Below are 14668 nucleotides of genomic sequence, written 5' to 3'. Positions count from 1 at the left end.
GAATACAGGCTAGAAATACACAGAACCTGGGGACTTGTACAGAATTTATTAATAGTGAAACCAGATGCCCTGACATCAAAACCAAAAGCTGGCAAAGGCAAGAAAGGGCTCCAAACACCCAAAGAGTGGCTTAAGAAGCTGACAATAGAGTACAGAGCAAATTAAGAGATATTGGATTATAGTCTGAAAGATACCACAACAATCAGACATTCAGATATTATATGGACCTGACCCCATATTTGTAAATTAGTAGGACTTTTTTTTCTAGTTTTTCTGTTCTTTTTTTCCGTTCTTTCTTTTCCTTGTGTGTGTGTGTGTGTGTGTGTGTGTGTGTGTGTGTGTGTATTGATATATATATCAGTATATATATAGATAGTTTGCTTTGTTTTCTGGTCTCACACAGTCACTAGTTCTTTCTAATTTATTTTATTCCTGTCCTCTTTTTCCTCTTTCTTACTCGTTTTTCTTTTTCCTCTCAGTTTTTTTCTTTGATTATATAATAGTTAGATTTTGTATCTTATATTGATACTTTTTTGTGTTTGTTTGGTCCTTCCCCATCCCTCTTACAAATTTCCCCACTCTAGCCTATCTATTCTCTTTCCTCAAAACTTTTTCCCATACTATATCTCCTTGTTTAATATTCAAAGTATTTCATCTTTCCATACTTAAATACTCTACTAACTACAAGAATCCTACTATTTATCTCTGTCTCATTCACAACAAAATATTACCTTATTATACTTAAATTCTTACTCAACCTTTACATATTCTATACCTAACCCAACTCCTGTACCCATCACCCTGGCTCTTCCCCCATCACCCAATCCTCAACATTGGAAAAAGTACTGCTGACCTGCTGACACCTTTAAATTCCTAATACTAAGATTGGATTAGACATAATACTCACAAACGTATACATCAGAAAAACAGGCCTGAGAATCATTAAAATATGGGAACTGGGAATAATGAAGAGACAACAGAAATCATGAATACTGACCTACAAGAAATGCAAGAAGGGAAGTTCAGAATCTTGATCTACAATATGATGAAAATCTTTAAAACAAGACTACAGAAAATGAAAGAGGAAATAGAAATACTGAGAATCAGAAAAGGTCTGGAATAAAATTAAAGAGTCAATAAATGAAATAAGGACAGCAGTAGAAAGAAATTCTGGTATATTGGATGAAATGGAAAGTGGAATATCACTGTTAGAAGACAATATAGACAAAGGGCATCTGCAATCTCTTCAAAGAAATACATTCAGAGAATTTTTCAAACAAGGAAAGAGACTTGGATCTCCACGTTCAGGAGACATACAGAACACCATTAAGACAAGATCAAAGAAGAATGTCCCCACGCCATATAATAATCAAAATGACCAATATAGACATCAAGGAAAGAACATTAAAAGCAGTGAGAAGACAAGAATAGGTGACATATAGAGGCAAAACAATAATAATCACCCCAGACTATACATCCCAAGTCATGAATGCCAAGAGAGACTGGTATGATGTGATACAGAACCTGGAAGTAAACAGCTTACAACCAAAACTGCTATATCCAGAAAAACTATTATTCAAAACTGATGGAGAAACAAAAGAGTTTGAAGATACACAGAACTTCAAAAATTCATTAATTCTAAGCCAACACTAGAGAAAATACTTAAAGAAATAAACCATAAAGAAGATAAAAGAAACAGACTACAGAACCAGAGAAGAGAAAAAGTTGATCATCAGGGCATCTAAGTAAAAAAGAAATAATATTATATCCAAAAGAAGATAGAACACAAAATGACAGGAAACAAACACTGAGTGTCAAAGGACTTATCTCTCAGATCAAAAGACACAGACTGGCAATGTGCATCAAAAAACATAACCCAAATATAGGCTGTTTCCAAGAAACTCACCTTACAGCAAAAGACATTCACAGACTGAATGTAAATGAATGGAAAAAGATATATCATGTCAATGGAGACCAAAAACGGGCAGGAGTAGCAACAATGATATCCAACAAAACAGACTTTAAGCTAAAACACATTATAAGAGACAAAGAATGGCACCCCTTTTATTATAAGGAACCATTCACCAAGAAGAAATAATAATAGTAAATGTTTATGCCCCGAATGTGGGTGCAGCCACATTTGTAAAACAAATCCTCCAGGACATCAGACCTCAAATAGACCCAAATACAACAAGAGTGGAAGACTTCAATACTCCTCTCACACCACTGGATAGATCTTCAAGGCAAAAGATGAGTAAAGACTCTTCAGAACTAATGAAAACTATAAACCAATTGGACTTAATGGACATACACAGAATATTTCAACCGGGAACAACAAAATACATATTCTTTTCAGCAGTCCATGGCAACTTCTCCAAAAATAGTTCACATGTTGGGGCACAAAGCAAGCACTGGCAAATTCAAAAGATGTAGTATAATTTCCTGCATCTTTTCAGACCATAATGGAATGAAAGTATAAATCAACAACAGGAAACTGAAAATAAACTATTTAAATACATGGACACTTAATGATACACTATTGAATGATGAGAGGGTAAGATCGGAAATTAGGGGGAAAATAAAGACATTTCTGCAATTAAGTGAAAATAGAGAAACAACTTACCAAAATCTATGGGACACTTTGAAGAAAGTGTTGAGAGGAAAGTTCATAGCATTGAGTGCCCACATAAGAAGAACAGAAAGCCACCAAGCAAACAACCTAATGACACATCTCAAGGACCTAGAAAGACTGCAACAGTCTAATCCCAAAGCTAGCAGAAGGCAGGAAATTACTAAAACCAGAACAGAAATAAATGAAATATAGAATAGAAAAGCAATTCAAAGAATCAACAAAACAAAAAGCTGGTTCTTTGAGATTAATATGATTGACAAATCTCTGGCCAACCTAATCAAAAGAAAGAGAGAATCAACTCAAATTATTAAAATCAGAATGAAAAAGGAGACAGCACAACAGCCATATGGGAAATTCAAAGGATTATTAGATACTATTTTGAGAATTTATACTGGAAAACATGGAAGAAACTGATAGATTTCTAAGAACATATAGTCTACCTAAACTGAACCAAGAGGACATAGCAAGCCTAAACCAACCAATAGCAAACAAAGAAATAGAAACAGCAATCAAAATTCTGCCACCAAAGAAAAGCCCAGTCCCTAATGGATTTCCAGCTGAATTCCAAAAAAACTTTCAGTGAAGAACTAATACCAATACATCACAACTTGTTCTGGGAAATTGAAATAGCTGAAATTCTCCCTAATTCCTTCTATGAGACCAGCATCACATTAATCCCCAAACCAAATAAAGATAACCCAAGAAAGAAAAATTACAGAACAATATTCTTAATGAGCATAGATGCAGAAATTCTAAACAAAATACTAGATATACACACTCAGAATCATATCAAGAGAATTGTACACCATGACCAAGTTGGTTTCATCCAAGAAAAGCAAGGTTGGTTCAACATATGCAAATCATTACATGTTATTCACCACATAAATAGGGCTTAGAACAAAAACCACATGATCATATCAATAGATGCTGGAAAAGCATTTGACAAAATCCAACACCCATTTATCTGAAAAACAGTGCAGAAATTTGGAATAAAAGGAACATATCTTAACATCATTAAGGCTATATACAATAAACCGAAAGCCAACATCATATTGGATGGGAAAAAAAAAACTGCAAGAATTTCCTTTAAAGTCAGGAACAAGACAAGGATGCCCATTATCACCACTCCTTTTCAATATAGATGTTGAGACTCTTGCCTCAGCAATAAGACAAGAGAAGGAAATCAAAGAAATTCAAATAGGAAGAAAGGAGCTAAAACTATCCTTATTTGTAGATGATATGATTCTTTATCTAGAAGATCCAGTGAACTCAACCAAAGGATTTCTGGAGCTGATTAACCAATTTAGCAAAGTTGTAGTATATAAAATTAACCTAAATAAATCATTTGCTTTTCCTTATGCCAACAATGAATACACAATGAAAAAAATAAAGAAGACTATTCCATTTTCTATGAACTCTAAACCAATAAAATACCTAGGAATAAACCTAACCAAAGATGTAAAAGACCTCTACAGAGAAAACTACAAAACATTAAAGAAAGAAATTGAAGAAGACCATGGAAGATGGAAAGATCTCCCTTGCTCTTGGATAGGCAGAATTAATATAATCAAAATGGTCATTCTGCCAAAAGTGATCTATATATTCAATGCAATCTCTATTAAAATACCAACAAAATTTCTCATAGACCTCGAAAAATCAGTTATAAATTTTGTATGGAGAAAGAAAAGACCCAGAATAGCCAAAGCAATTCTCAGCAACAAGAATCAGGCAAGAGGCATCACAATCCCGGACTTCAAATTATTCTATAGAGCAATAGTAGTAAAAACAGCATGGTATTGGCACAACAATAGGTATACTGACCAGTGGATTAGAATAAAAGATACAGAAACAAACCCACACATCTATAGTCAATTGATCTTTGACAAAGGGGCCAAACTAATATGCTGGAGAAAAGACAGGCTTTTTAACAAATGGTGCTGGGAGAACTGGCTATCTATTTGTAGAAAGTTGGATCTGAATCCTTATTTCTCACTGTGCACAGGAATAAACGAGATGGATCAAAGACTTAGAAATTAGCTGGGTGTGGTGGCACATGCTTGTAAACCCCATGCTTGGGAGGTGGAGACAGGAGGGTCGCGCTGGTTCAGAGCCTGCCTCGCTGGCTTAAGAGACTCTGTTTCCACACAAAAAACTTAAAGAATAGGTCTGGGAGTGTAGCCCGTGGGAGTGTAACCTGGAGGTAGAAGGGCTTCCAGGAACCCCGGTATCACCAAAAAAAAAAAAGGCTTAGAAATTAGACCAGAGACTGTGAAGTTATTAGAGAAAGTCATAGAATCAACACTCCAATATATACACACAGGCAGTAACTTTCTCAACAAGACTTACAAAGCACAGGAAATCAGGAAATTAAAGCAAGAATTAACAAATGGGATTGCAATCAAACTAAAAAGTTTCTTCTCATCAAAATAAACCATCAAGGACCTTAAGAGGAAGCCTACAGAATGGGAGAAGATCTTTACCAACCACCACTCTGATAGGGGGATAATATTCAGACTATACAAAGAGCTCAAAAGACTCTACACTAGCAAAACAAACAACCCAATCAAGAAATGGGCAACTGAACTGAATAGACACTTCACACACACACACACATACAAAAAGAGAATCAAATGGCTAATAGAAACATGAAAAGATATTCAACATCACTAGCCATCAGGGAGATGCAAATCAAAATTATGCTGAGATTCCATCTATCCCCAATCAGAGTGGCAAGCATAAAGAAATCAAACAACAATTGCTGGCGAGGATGTGGGGAAAGAGGAACACTTTTACACTGTTGGTGGGAGTGCAAAGTAGTTCAGCCGTGATGGAGATTAGTGTGGAGATTCCTTAGAAAACTGGGAATAGATCCACCATTTGATCCAGCTATACCACTCCTGGCTATCTTTCCAAATGGCTTGAAATCAGAGAACTACATTAACATATGCATACCTATGTTTATAGCAGCACAGTTTGTAATAGCCAAAATATGGAACCAACCTAGATCAACATCAAAAGATGAATGGATTGGAAAATTATAAGAAATACACACAATGGAATTCTATTCAGCTATAAAGAAGAATAAAATAATAGCATTTGCAAGAATATGGAAGGAACTGAAGAACATTATGCTAAGTGAGATTAATCAAGCACAGAAAGAGAAGGGACATATGTTTTCTCTAATATGCCCAGCTAGGGAGTAGTGGTAATACAAGAGGGACTCCAGAAAATGGAGGGAAAATCTCAGCACAGCTAAAATGGAAGGATAGGAGAGAAAGAAAGCTGAGGTTGTTCAATGGAGAAGCTACATTCGAATATTTGTAATAGTATAAATATAGCATGGTTAACCTGGACACTATTTATTGGGAGGGGAGAAGGGGAATGGGGGGGAGAGGGAACGAAGCACAATCTAAATGTACACCATTTTCAATATGTTCTACATATGAATAAAATAAAATATGTAAAAAAAAGAAAAAAAACAAAAAATGCTACCCATAAAAATAAATAAATAAAAAACAAAATAAAAATCTTGAACTATGGAAGAGTGGCTAATTGTTAATTCTCCAAATAATGGTTTCATTTTTAAAAGTGTTCATGACTATTTGATAAGGTATGTGCTCAAAACTTCAGCTTATCACTCTTGGAATTGATCTGTGTTTTTCTGAAATTATTCTTGCTAAAAGGTCAATTATATATGCAAGTATGTGTCTATTATCTTGTACCTTTTTAAGATGTATGAACTCAATGCACCAATAAATATTTAACTAAAGATCAATGATGTTTCTGTTGTTAAATTACAAATGTACTGTTAATCCTCAGTTTATCTTTCCTGATTTTTCTGAAGCATTTGATACTGTTGAGAGTTGACTCCATTTTGTCACACATTTCTTATTGTTTCCCATATGTCAGTCTTTGGCTTTATTTCTATCCCTCTAAATGACTTTAAAATGCCCTATATTTAACTATTTTACATGGTTATTTTGACTCTTTAACACAAAAAACATAAAATTTACTATTTTATTGTACAGAAGCATTGACTATATACATTTCTTTCACTATTAATTTCTGGTTTTATTCCATTGTGGGGTAAAAATGGTCCTTGGCATAATTTCAACTTTACTAAGTTTATTAAAAGTTGCTTTGGTGAGCTGAGGCATGACACACCCCTTTATTCTCAGTACTTGGGATGTTGAGACAGGAGAATCACAACTTCTAGGCCAGTCTCAGCAACTTAGAAAGGACTTGTTTCAAAATAGAGAACAAAGAAAAAAAAATAGGACTGAGGTTGTAGCTCGAAGGTAGAATATTTATACTCCAGGGCTTAATCTCTAATACTAAAATTTTAAAAATAGAGTTCTTTTGTAGCCTGACATGCAATGTATCTTAAAGAATACTTTGTGTGTTATTGAGACTCTGTTGATATTGCTATCTGTATTAAGTCTACTAAATCTGTTTTATCTACAATGTTGCTCATATTTTTTTCTTCTCTCATTCATGTCCTTTCCTATTGGTCTTTCCACTATTAAATATGAATATAGTGAGATTTCCTTACTATTATTATATTAGAGTCCAAATCTCCTTTCAGTTCTATGTTAATCCATGCAAAAGCACCATAAACCAAATTGATCTATTAAACACATACAAAATATTTTACCCAAATACATCTGAATTTACATTTTTATCAGCTGGTTGCTTTTTCAGGTGCTCATATTATTTTACAATCTCTAGGGTCTTTCTGTAGTTCTAATGGTTCTCTGTCCTTCAGAAATTTTCTAACCACTTCATTGTTTTATGTGGCTCCCAGGCATTTAGATTATGTCAGTTCCCCTTAGCCCTCCAGTCAGAGGAGACAGAAACTAGCATCTCAGTTTGTTTCTGGAAAATACTGAACACAATCAGAAATAAATGCAGTGTTTTTTTTCACCAAAATGATACAGCTTTTCTAGAATTTCAACTGATCTTGAAATACTGTGACATCGTAAATGGTTTCTAGAGTTTTCAGTCTTCTTAGATCATACATTGTAATACATGTTATGCTTCTGTGGGAGAATCAGGAGCATAGTTTTCTATATCACTGCTGCCAAGCCTTTAGTTTACCCTGTTACCCATTGACATCATCACAGCCATTGTATTTTCAGTCCTTTGGCTTTCCAAAATATAACAAAATTACTAGAACAAAATTGTTTGTTTGTTTGTTTGTTTGTTTGTTTGTTTGTATTTTGGGAATTGGGGATTGAACCCAGAGCGCCACACCTGCAAAGCAGGCACTTTTCCACTGAGCTACATTCCGGCCCCCCAAAATTGTATTTATAAAGGCTCTACCCTCATCCACATTTTAATATTAAATTAAGAGCTAGTATTTTTCATATGAATAGGTAGAAACATAAATATTCAGCCCATAGCAATTGTCATTATCTTAATTTATCTTCACCCTGTCTTTAATGCATTTTATGTCTCAGAAATTTTATTGGAAGATTCACACACATTTTACCAAATCTTTACAACCAAAATTTAAATAAGTAGAATAGATATTATCTCTGTTTTATAAAGTGCTAATGTAATAGATAAATAATAAATAATTTGATTAAGGATAAAAGACGACCAACATCATTTTTTCTAACTTGAGAAAGAGAGGACTTTATCCCTCTCATTCCACAAAATAACCATAAAGACATTCTTTTCATAGTAAAGCACTTATAGAAAAAGAAGTCTCATTTTCACAAACACTGACAACATTTCATAAAAGATTTAGTGCACTGTTTTGTTAAAAATAAATAAACAACTGCATTGTCAACTAGAAATGGGAATACCCAGAAGTACACGTTATGAGAAAATAGAAGACACCATTATGGCATATGTGAATAGTCCCTTGTGTGATGAAAAAAAAATGCTGGCATGCAAAAGAGAACCTTCCCAAAGCTTATACTGAGCACTTTCCTTATGGAGAGTCAGTGAGTTTCCTAAGATGAGAAAAAGTAAAGACACTTGCAAACACAAATATGCACATTCATACACACAATTTAATGGATAAAACAAGAGAGAAAATGAAGTTTCTCTATTAAAAATATATGAATAAAGTAAGATAGAGTGAGAACCACGAGTCATCTGATTTTTTGCAAAGTATTTTAAACTAAAATAGAAGTTTACCATGTTTGAAAATTTTTCTCAGAAAAATTATATTGGGCAATGTCAGTGATTAAGCCTTAGGCCTTTGAAATCTCCGTTTGCTAAAAATGTCACCCAATTCCAAAATAAAACTATATAATATCTACAAAAAACATAATAAAAAATTATATCAGAGGTGATAATAATAATTGCTGGTAACAACAATCAACAAATATGTGCCTAATTGATGATTCTATATATTAAATTTTTTCTGTTAAAATAAAAAAAAAACATATATCATTAGCAGATGCTACTGAAGTTCCCATCCTGTGCTGTAGTGTATATTTGATTTTCCAACTTGTAAAGTATGCCTGAGGAGAAACAATAGTGAAGATACTAAGATTTCTTAATACGTAAGTGATTGCACTGAGGTGCAATCTTGGTTGTTCAGGAAAATCGGAAGTTGTTACATTTAAATATTTTTGCCCAAGCATTTTTATTGCTTTTCTGGCCTGAATTTTAAGCAGAACTGTTTTAAAATCTTTTTTGCCTTCTACCAGAATAATGTTAATTCAATACATCATTCTGGGTTTTTTTAAAACTACTATGTAACTCCAGATGTTCAAAACATAACACTTATGATCCAATTCTGATTTTTTGGTGTACCCTGGATAATTTCTTTCTTGTAATACAAAATGAGTTTTTTTCTGCTTCCTTATTTATTTAGTTATTATTTTCTTCATATGCCAATTTTGTTTTACAACTAAAGGAAATCAGAAATAGACTGCAGCCTTTTTAATAGGTAGTAGGTTGTCAAAAGAGCTCAAACATCATATATACATCCAAGAAGCAGTAGTTTCAGAATTAAGGCACAGCTGTTAACAGAAGTCTGGTAGGTCCCTAGAGAAGTCTTCTGTCCAGGCTGAGATCCCAGAGACTGAGTATTTAAAAGGTACTTAACATGCTCTGCTGAGGTGTAAAACAGATGCTGAAAGCTAAAAAAATAAAAAATAAAAAATCTGTGAATACTGTTTAGAAAATCTGGCCATACTGTCATATCCCTTCCAATTGAGAGAAAAAAAAAACATAAACCTCTTTGATCCATGATTCTGAACAAATATATATATATATATATATATATATATATATATATATATATATTTGGATATTGATGCTTCCCAATTAAAATTTTAAGGAATATGTGCAGGAGCTGACTTTGAAAACTGTAAAAGTAAAGTTTAAATATAAAATTTACTGATAATTGTATTTATTTATTTATTTATTTACTTATTTATTTATTTATTGGTGGTACTGGGATTCCTGGAAACTCTTCTACCTCCGGGCTACATACCAAGACCTATTTTTTGCTTTTTTTATTTTTGAAAACAGTGTCTCAAGCCAGCGAGGCTGGCTTCGAACCTGTGCGATCCTCCTGTCTCTGCCTCCGAAATGTGGGGATTACAAGAGTGCGCCACCATTCCCGGCTTGATAATTATTTTAAGTCTACTGTGTAAAATCTCCTTTGAAAAATACATTCTTTTGTTCTCAGAATTACTACCAAATTTTATTTTTCCTTCTAGAAATTTTTCTCTATTCACTTAAATGGTTAAAGATTTGCCTGAAGGCTACCCATGAAAATATTGCACAACATATTCCAGTGTAATATAGAATTTCAGTTACTTTATTTATTCGCAAAATATTTCATCATTTTGTTCCTTACCATAACTAATACCAATCTTGTCTACATTATTCATAGAATTTGATTTAATACTCTGATTTCTTAGGTCTTTAGCCTCAACCTATATTCTCAAGTTTACCTTTTTTACTTCTGAAATTTTGATTTTCATGATCTTATTCTTTTAATATCTTACCTTTTATTGATATATCACGTAGAATTCTTTCAGTTTTAATATATTTTCAGCCACATTGGGAAATGTAGCCAAATGGTTTGAATGCTCTTTCAGTTTTAACTTATCTTTTGAGTTATTGTCTCCAAAAGGAACTAAGGTTATACAGTTTGGTTCAAATGTTGTCTCTTTTAATAGGCTCAAATTTCTTCAATGAATCTTTTTTCTATTTATTACACATGCTTATCAAAAATAAAATCTGCTAAAGATAATACAGTGATTAATTCATCCTTAGAGAAACTTGATTGAGTGGTTGAATGGAATTAAAATATACATACTACATAACAATATTTTATTACTACATTATAATGAACCATATATATTATTTAGTATATTATATAGTACAGCATATTATGTAGCATAGTATATTACTTACTGTAGTGGAATAGCATAGACTTGTATATATAACATGCATAATTAATATGTATAACATCTATCATGAATTTCAAATATGCCTTCAGCACTTCCTGATTTTTTTATTATTTTCATTTGCAATGGCCTGAAATAATTATTTTATAAATGCCTAAAATTTTTTATAAAATTAAGCAACTTTCTCTGCACAATGTCTCTCTGAAGTCTCAATGAAGTTTATTGGAAAAGCAAAAATAATTATTATGAGTAATATTATCTTTCCATTATCAATTGCATCAATCTGTTTAGGCATAAAGCTACTCAGTGCACTACCCATTTTATAGTAGTCGTTCTGTTTCTGAGCCTGGGGCTAATATCTCCACTTGTTCACTGAGCGCCATCACCTCTCATCTACACAAAATTTTCTTTCTGAAAATTATGTTTATGTTTCTTTCTTACCAGTACATCACTCTTTCCTTCTAGTTGATATAAAAATATAACAGAATTTGCACTTCTGAGAGTATAGAATTTACTTTAAAATACTTTGCTTTAAGACAATTTCTTCCCAGTATTTGGGAGGCTGAGACCAGAGGATTGCAGGTTTGAGCTCAGCCTCACCAACTTAGTTAGGTCCTAGCAAATCAAAACTACCCTGAGATTCCACCTAACTCCATCTAGAATGGCAATCACTCAAAACACAGACAACAACACATTCTGGTGAGGATGTGGAGAAGGGGGAACACTAATAAATTGTTGGTGGAATTGCACATTAGTGTAACCATTTTGAAAAAACAGTATGGATGATACTCAGAAGAATGAAAACAAACTTACCATATGATCTAGCAATACCACTCCTAGCAAAATACCCAAAAGAAAGAAAACCAAACTACCAAACTAATGCATACGTATCTATGTTCATAGCTGCTCAATTCACCATAGCCAAACTATGGAACCAGCCAAGATGTCCATCAACAGATGAATGGATTACAAAACTACGGGATATGTACACAATGGAATTCTACTCAGCCATAAAGAAAAACACAACATTGTTTACAGGCAAACGGATGGAACTGGAGAATTTTATGCTTATGAGATTAGTCAGCCACAGAAAATAAGAAATCAGATGCTCTCACTTATATGCAAAAGCTAGGGAGAAAATGGGTCAAAGGAGAAACTCTAGATGAAGGAGGGGATTCAATAGATGAGCAAATATGGTGACCTAATTTAGGGGATGAGAGAATTCTTTAATTTACATGTACTTTAACAAATATATCAGTGTCAATCACTAAGGAAAACCTGAGGAGGAAGGAGGGAGAGGGAATGGGGTGGTAACTGGGATAGGGCTAATTGGATGATATGTGCACGTATGTCTCCACCATCTTGCATCTCATTAAGATTTTTTAATACAATGCACCAATAAAAAATTAAAAATAATGATTTTATTAATAAAATGTTGAATTAATTTTTCAGGTACACAAAATAAAGAGACTAGAAAATCAGGTATGGCTTTTCTAAAAGGATTTGCTAATTTCAGTAACTTAGACATATTATGTTTGAATTGATTCACATAGATTTAGTAAAAACCCTTAATTTTAAAAATTCACTTTATTTATTTATTTATTTATTTATTTATTTATTTATTTATTTATTTATTTTGGTGGTACTGGGGATGGAAACCAGGGGTCTTCTACCTTCGAGGTATACTCCCAGATCTATTTTTATAATTTATTTGGAAACAGTGTCTCTTAAGCCAACTGAGGCTGGCTTCGAACCTGTGTGGTCCTTCTATCTCAGTCTCCCAAGCGCGGGGATTACAAGCATGGGCCACCATGCCCAGCCTTATTATTTATTTTAATCATACAGTTTAACTTAAAGATAAAGTACATTCAGAATTAAGTTAGCACCCTCAAAAGTCTTTATACTGGGAGAAAGATAAGAATGAATAGGAAACAATTAAGCTACTCGCTATGCTCTGCATGAGATGATGTACTCTTTGAAAATTTGTATACATAGGCCTGATTTCACATGGGTCTAAAGTTTGAATTTAACTTATATCCAACTAATTAATTTTAAATGTTCAGAGATTGGTATTAACCTTCTTTAGGTCAAGTGTAAATAATCTCTACTGGTATGTATATTCACAACATTCTCACAAAGTTCTACTGCTTAAAAATGAGCATTCAGTACAAAATTATAACACACAAAAATCTATCATTATGAATGGGAGTCTGTAGAATGACAAACTAAAAGGCATACAGGTGAAATATAATACATATGTTTGAAATGCTTAAAAATTAGACAAGAGCCAAAAATTAAAATGTGAACTAAAAATGAGATACTGGAGTTCAGCAAAAAGAAAAATATGCAATTTATGATCATACTTATCAGATAGGTCAAACTGTAATTGAGACAAAATTAAAGGAGCATTTTGGAAAAAGAAGATATAACAAGAAATTATCTAAAATAATAAAAAGAGAAAAATGATGAAAAGATACCTGAAATTTACTGTAGCTTAAAATAAAAGTTTAAATTAAGATTAATTCAGAGAAAAGACATTATGGAAAAAAGAAGAGAAAAATTAAAATAAAGCAATAGCAACCAAAAATGCTCTATAAATGTGTATACATCTAAATGCTTTGTGATTAGAAGAACAATGATAAATTATACAGTTTAAAATAATCCAAAAACACATATTGTTTACTAGAAAACAAAATTTAGATTAAAAACCACTCTTCCACTCTTCTCATGAGATTAATAAAAAGAAGCTACAATGCACAAAATAATACATTCTTTTACTGTACTAAAAATAACTAAAAAAAAAAACAAAGTTAGTTAAACAAATAAACATTTAAAAATTTAATAAAGACATTTTTCCCTCTCTTGCATACATATACACACACAAACTCACCGTCACATTGCAGGAAACGATTCTTAGTAAAAGAAAACTTCCTATATTATATGTTTCATTTTAAGTTTAATATTTATTTTTATTTATGCATCATAGTCTCACATCATAATGTAGGTCATGTGGATAATGGCATAAATTTACACAGTGGTTGGTGTTTCCCATTTCCTTTCCTCCCAAGTGTCCATTTGACAATGTTATAGCCACATGCACACACATAGTTGAAGGTGGCATTTTCATTAATGAACCTCAGCTTTTTCTTCCCCGACCCTCCTACTGAAGATTTCCCCCATTATCTGGAGTCCTTCTGGTATCCCAAGTACTCACTAGCTTGAACATATTGGAGAAAATATGTGATCCTTCACTTTCTGTGCTTGGCTAATCTCACTGAACATAATGTTCTCCAGGTCTTTCTATCTTCGTAGGAATGACATAATTTTGCTTTTCTTTACTGTTGAGTAGAATTTCATTGTGTGCACTTCTGCATATATTTCAAAAAAAAACAAAACAGGATTTTGTTTAATAATGTCTTAATTTGACCTTTATTATTGACACAATTTTGCTCTTTGTGTACTTTTAGATCTCTTTTCTTTATAGTCATTTGCAAATTCAGTATGGTTGCTCTGGATAACAATGAATAAAGCATAAGACAATTACAATTGTCTGTTGAAGTGGAACATCTGCCTTCCACTTTCATAGGAGATCTAGCTCTTAGTCACTTAGCTTTACCTTATGGGGTAGAAAGGAGACATAATGTATTAGGTGAAT

This window comes from Muscardinus avellanarius (genome assembly GCF_963383645.1).
Source record: "Muscardinus avellanarius genome assembly, chromosome: 2".
In the NCBI taxonomy this organism is placed as follows: Eukaryota; Metazoa; Chordata; class Mammalia; order Rodentia; family Gliridae; genus Muscardinus; species Muscardinus avellanarius.
This window is presented reverse-complemented; position numbering follows the sequence as displayed.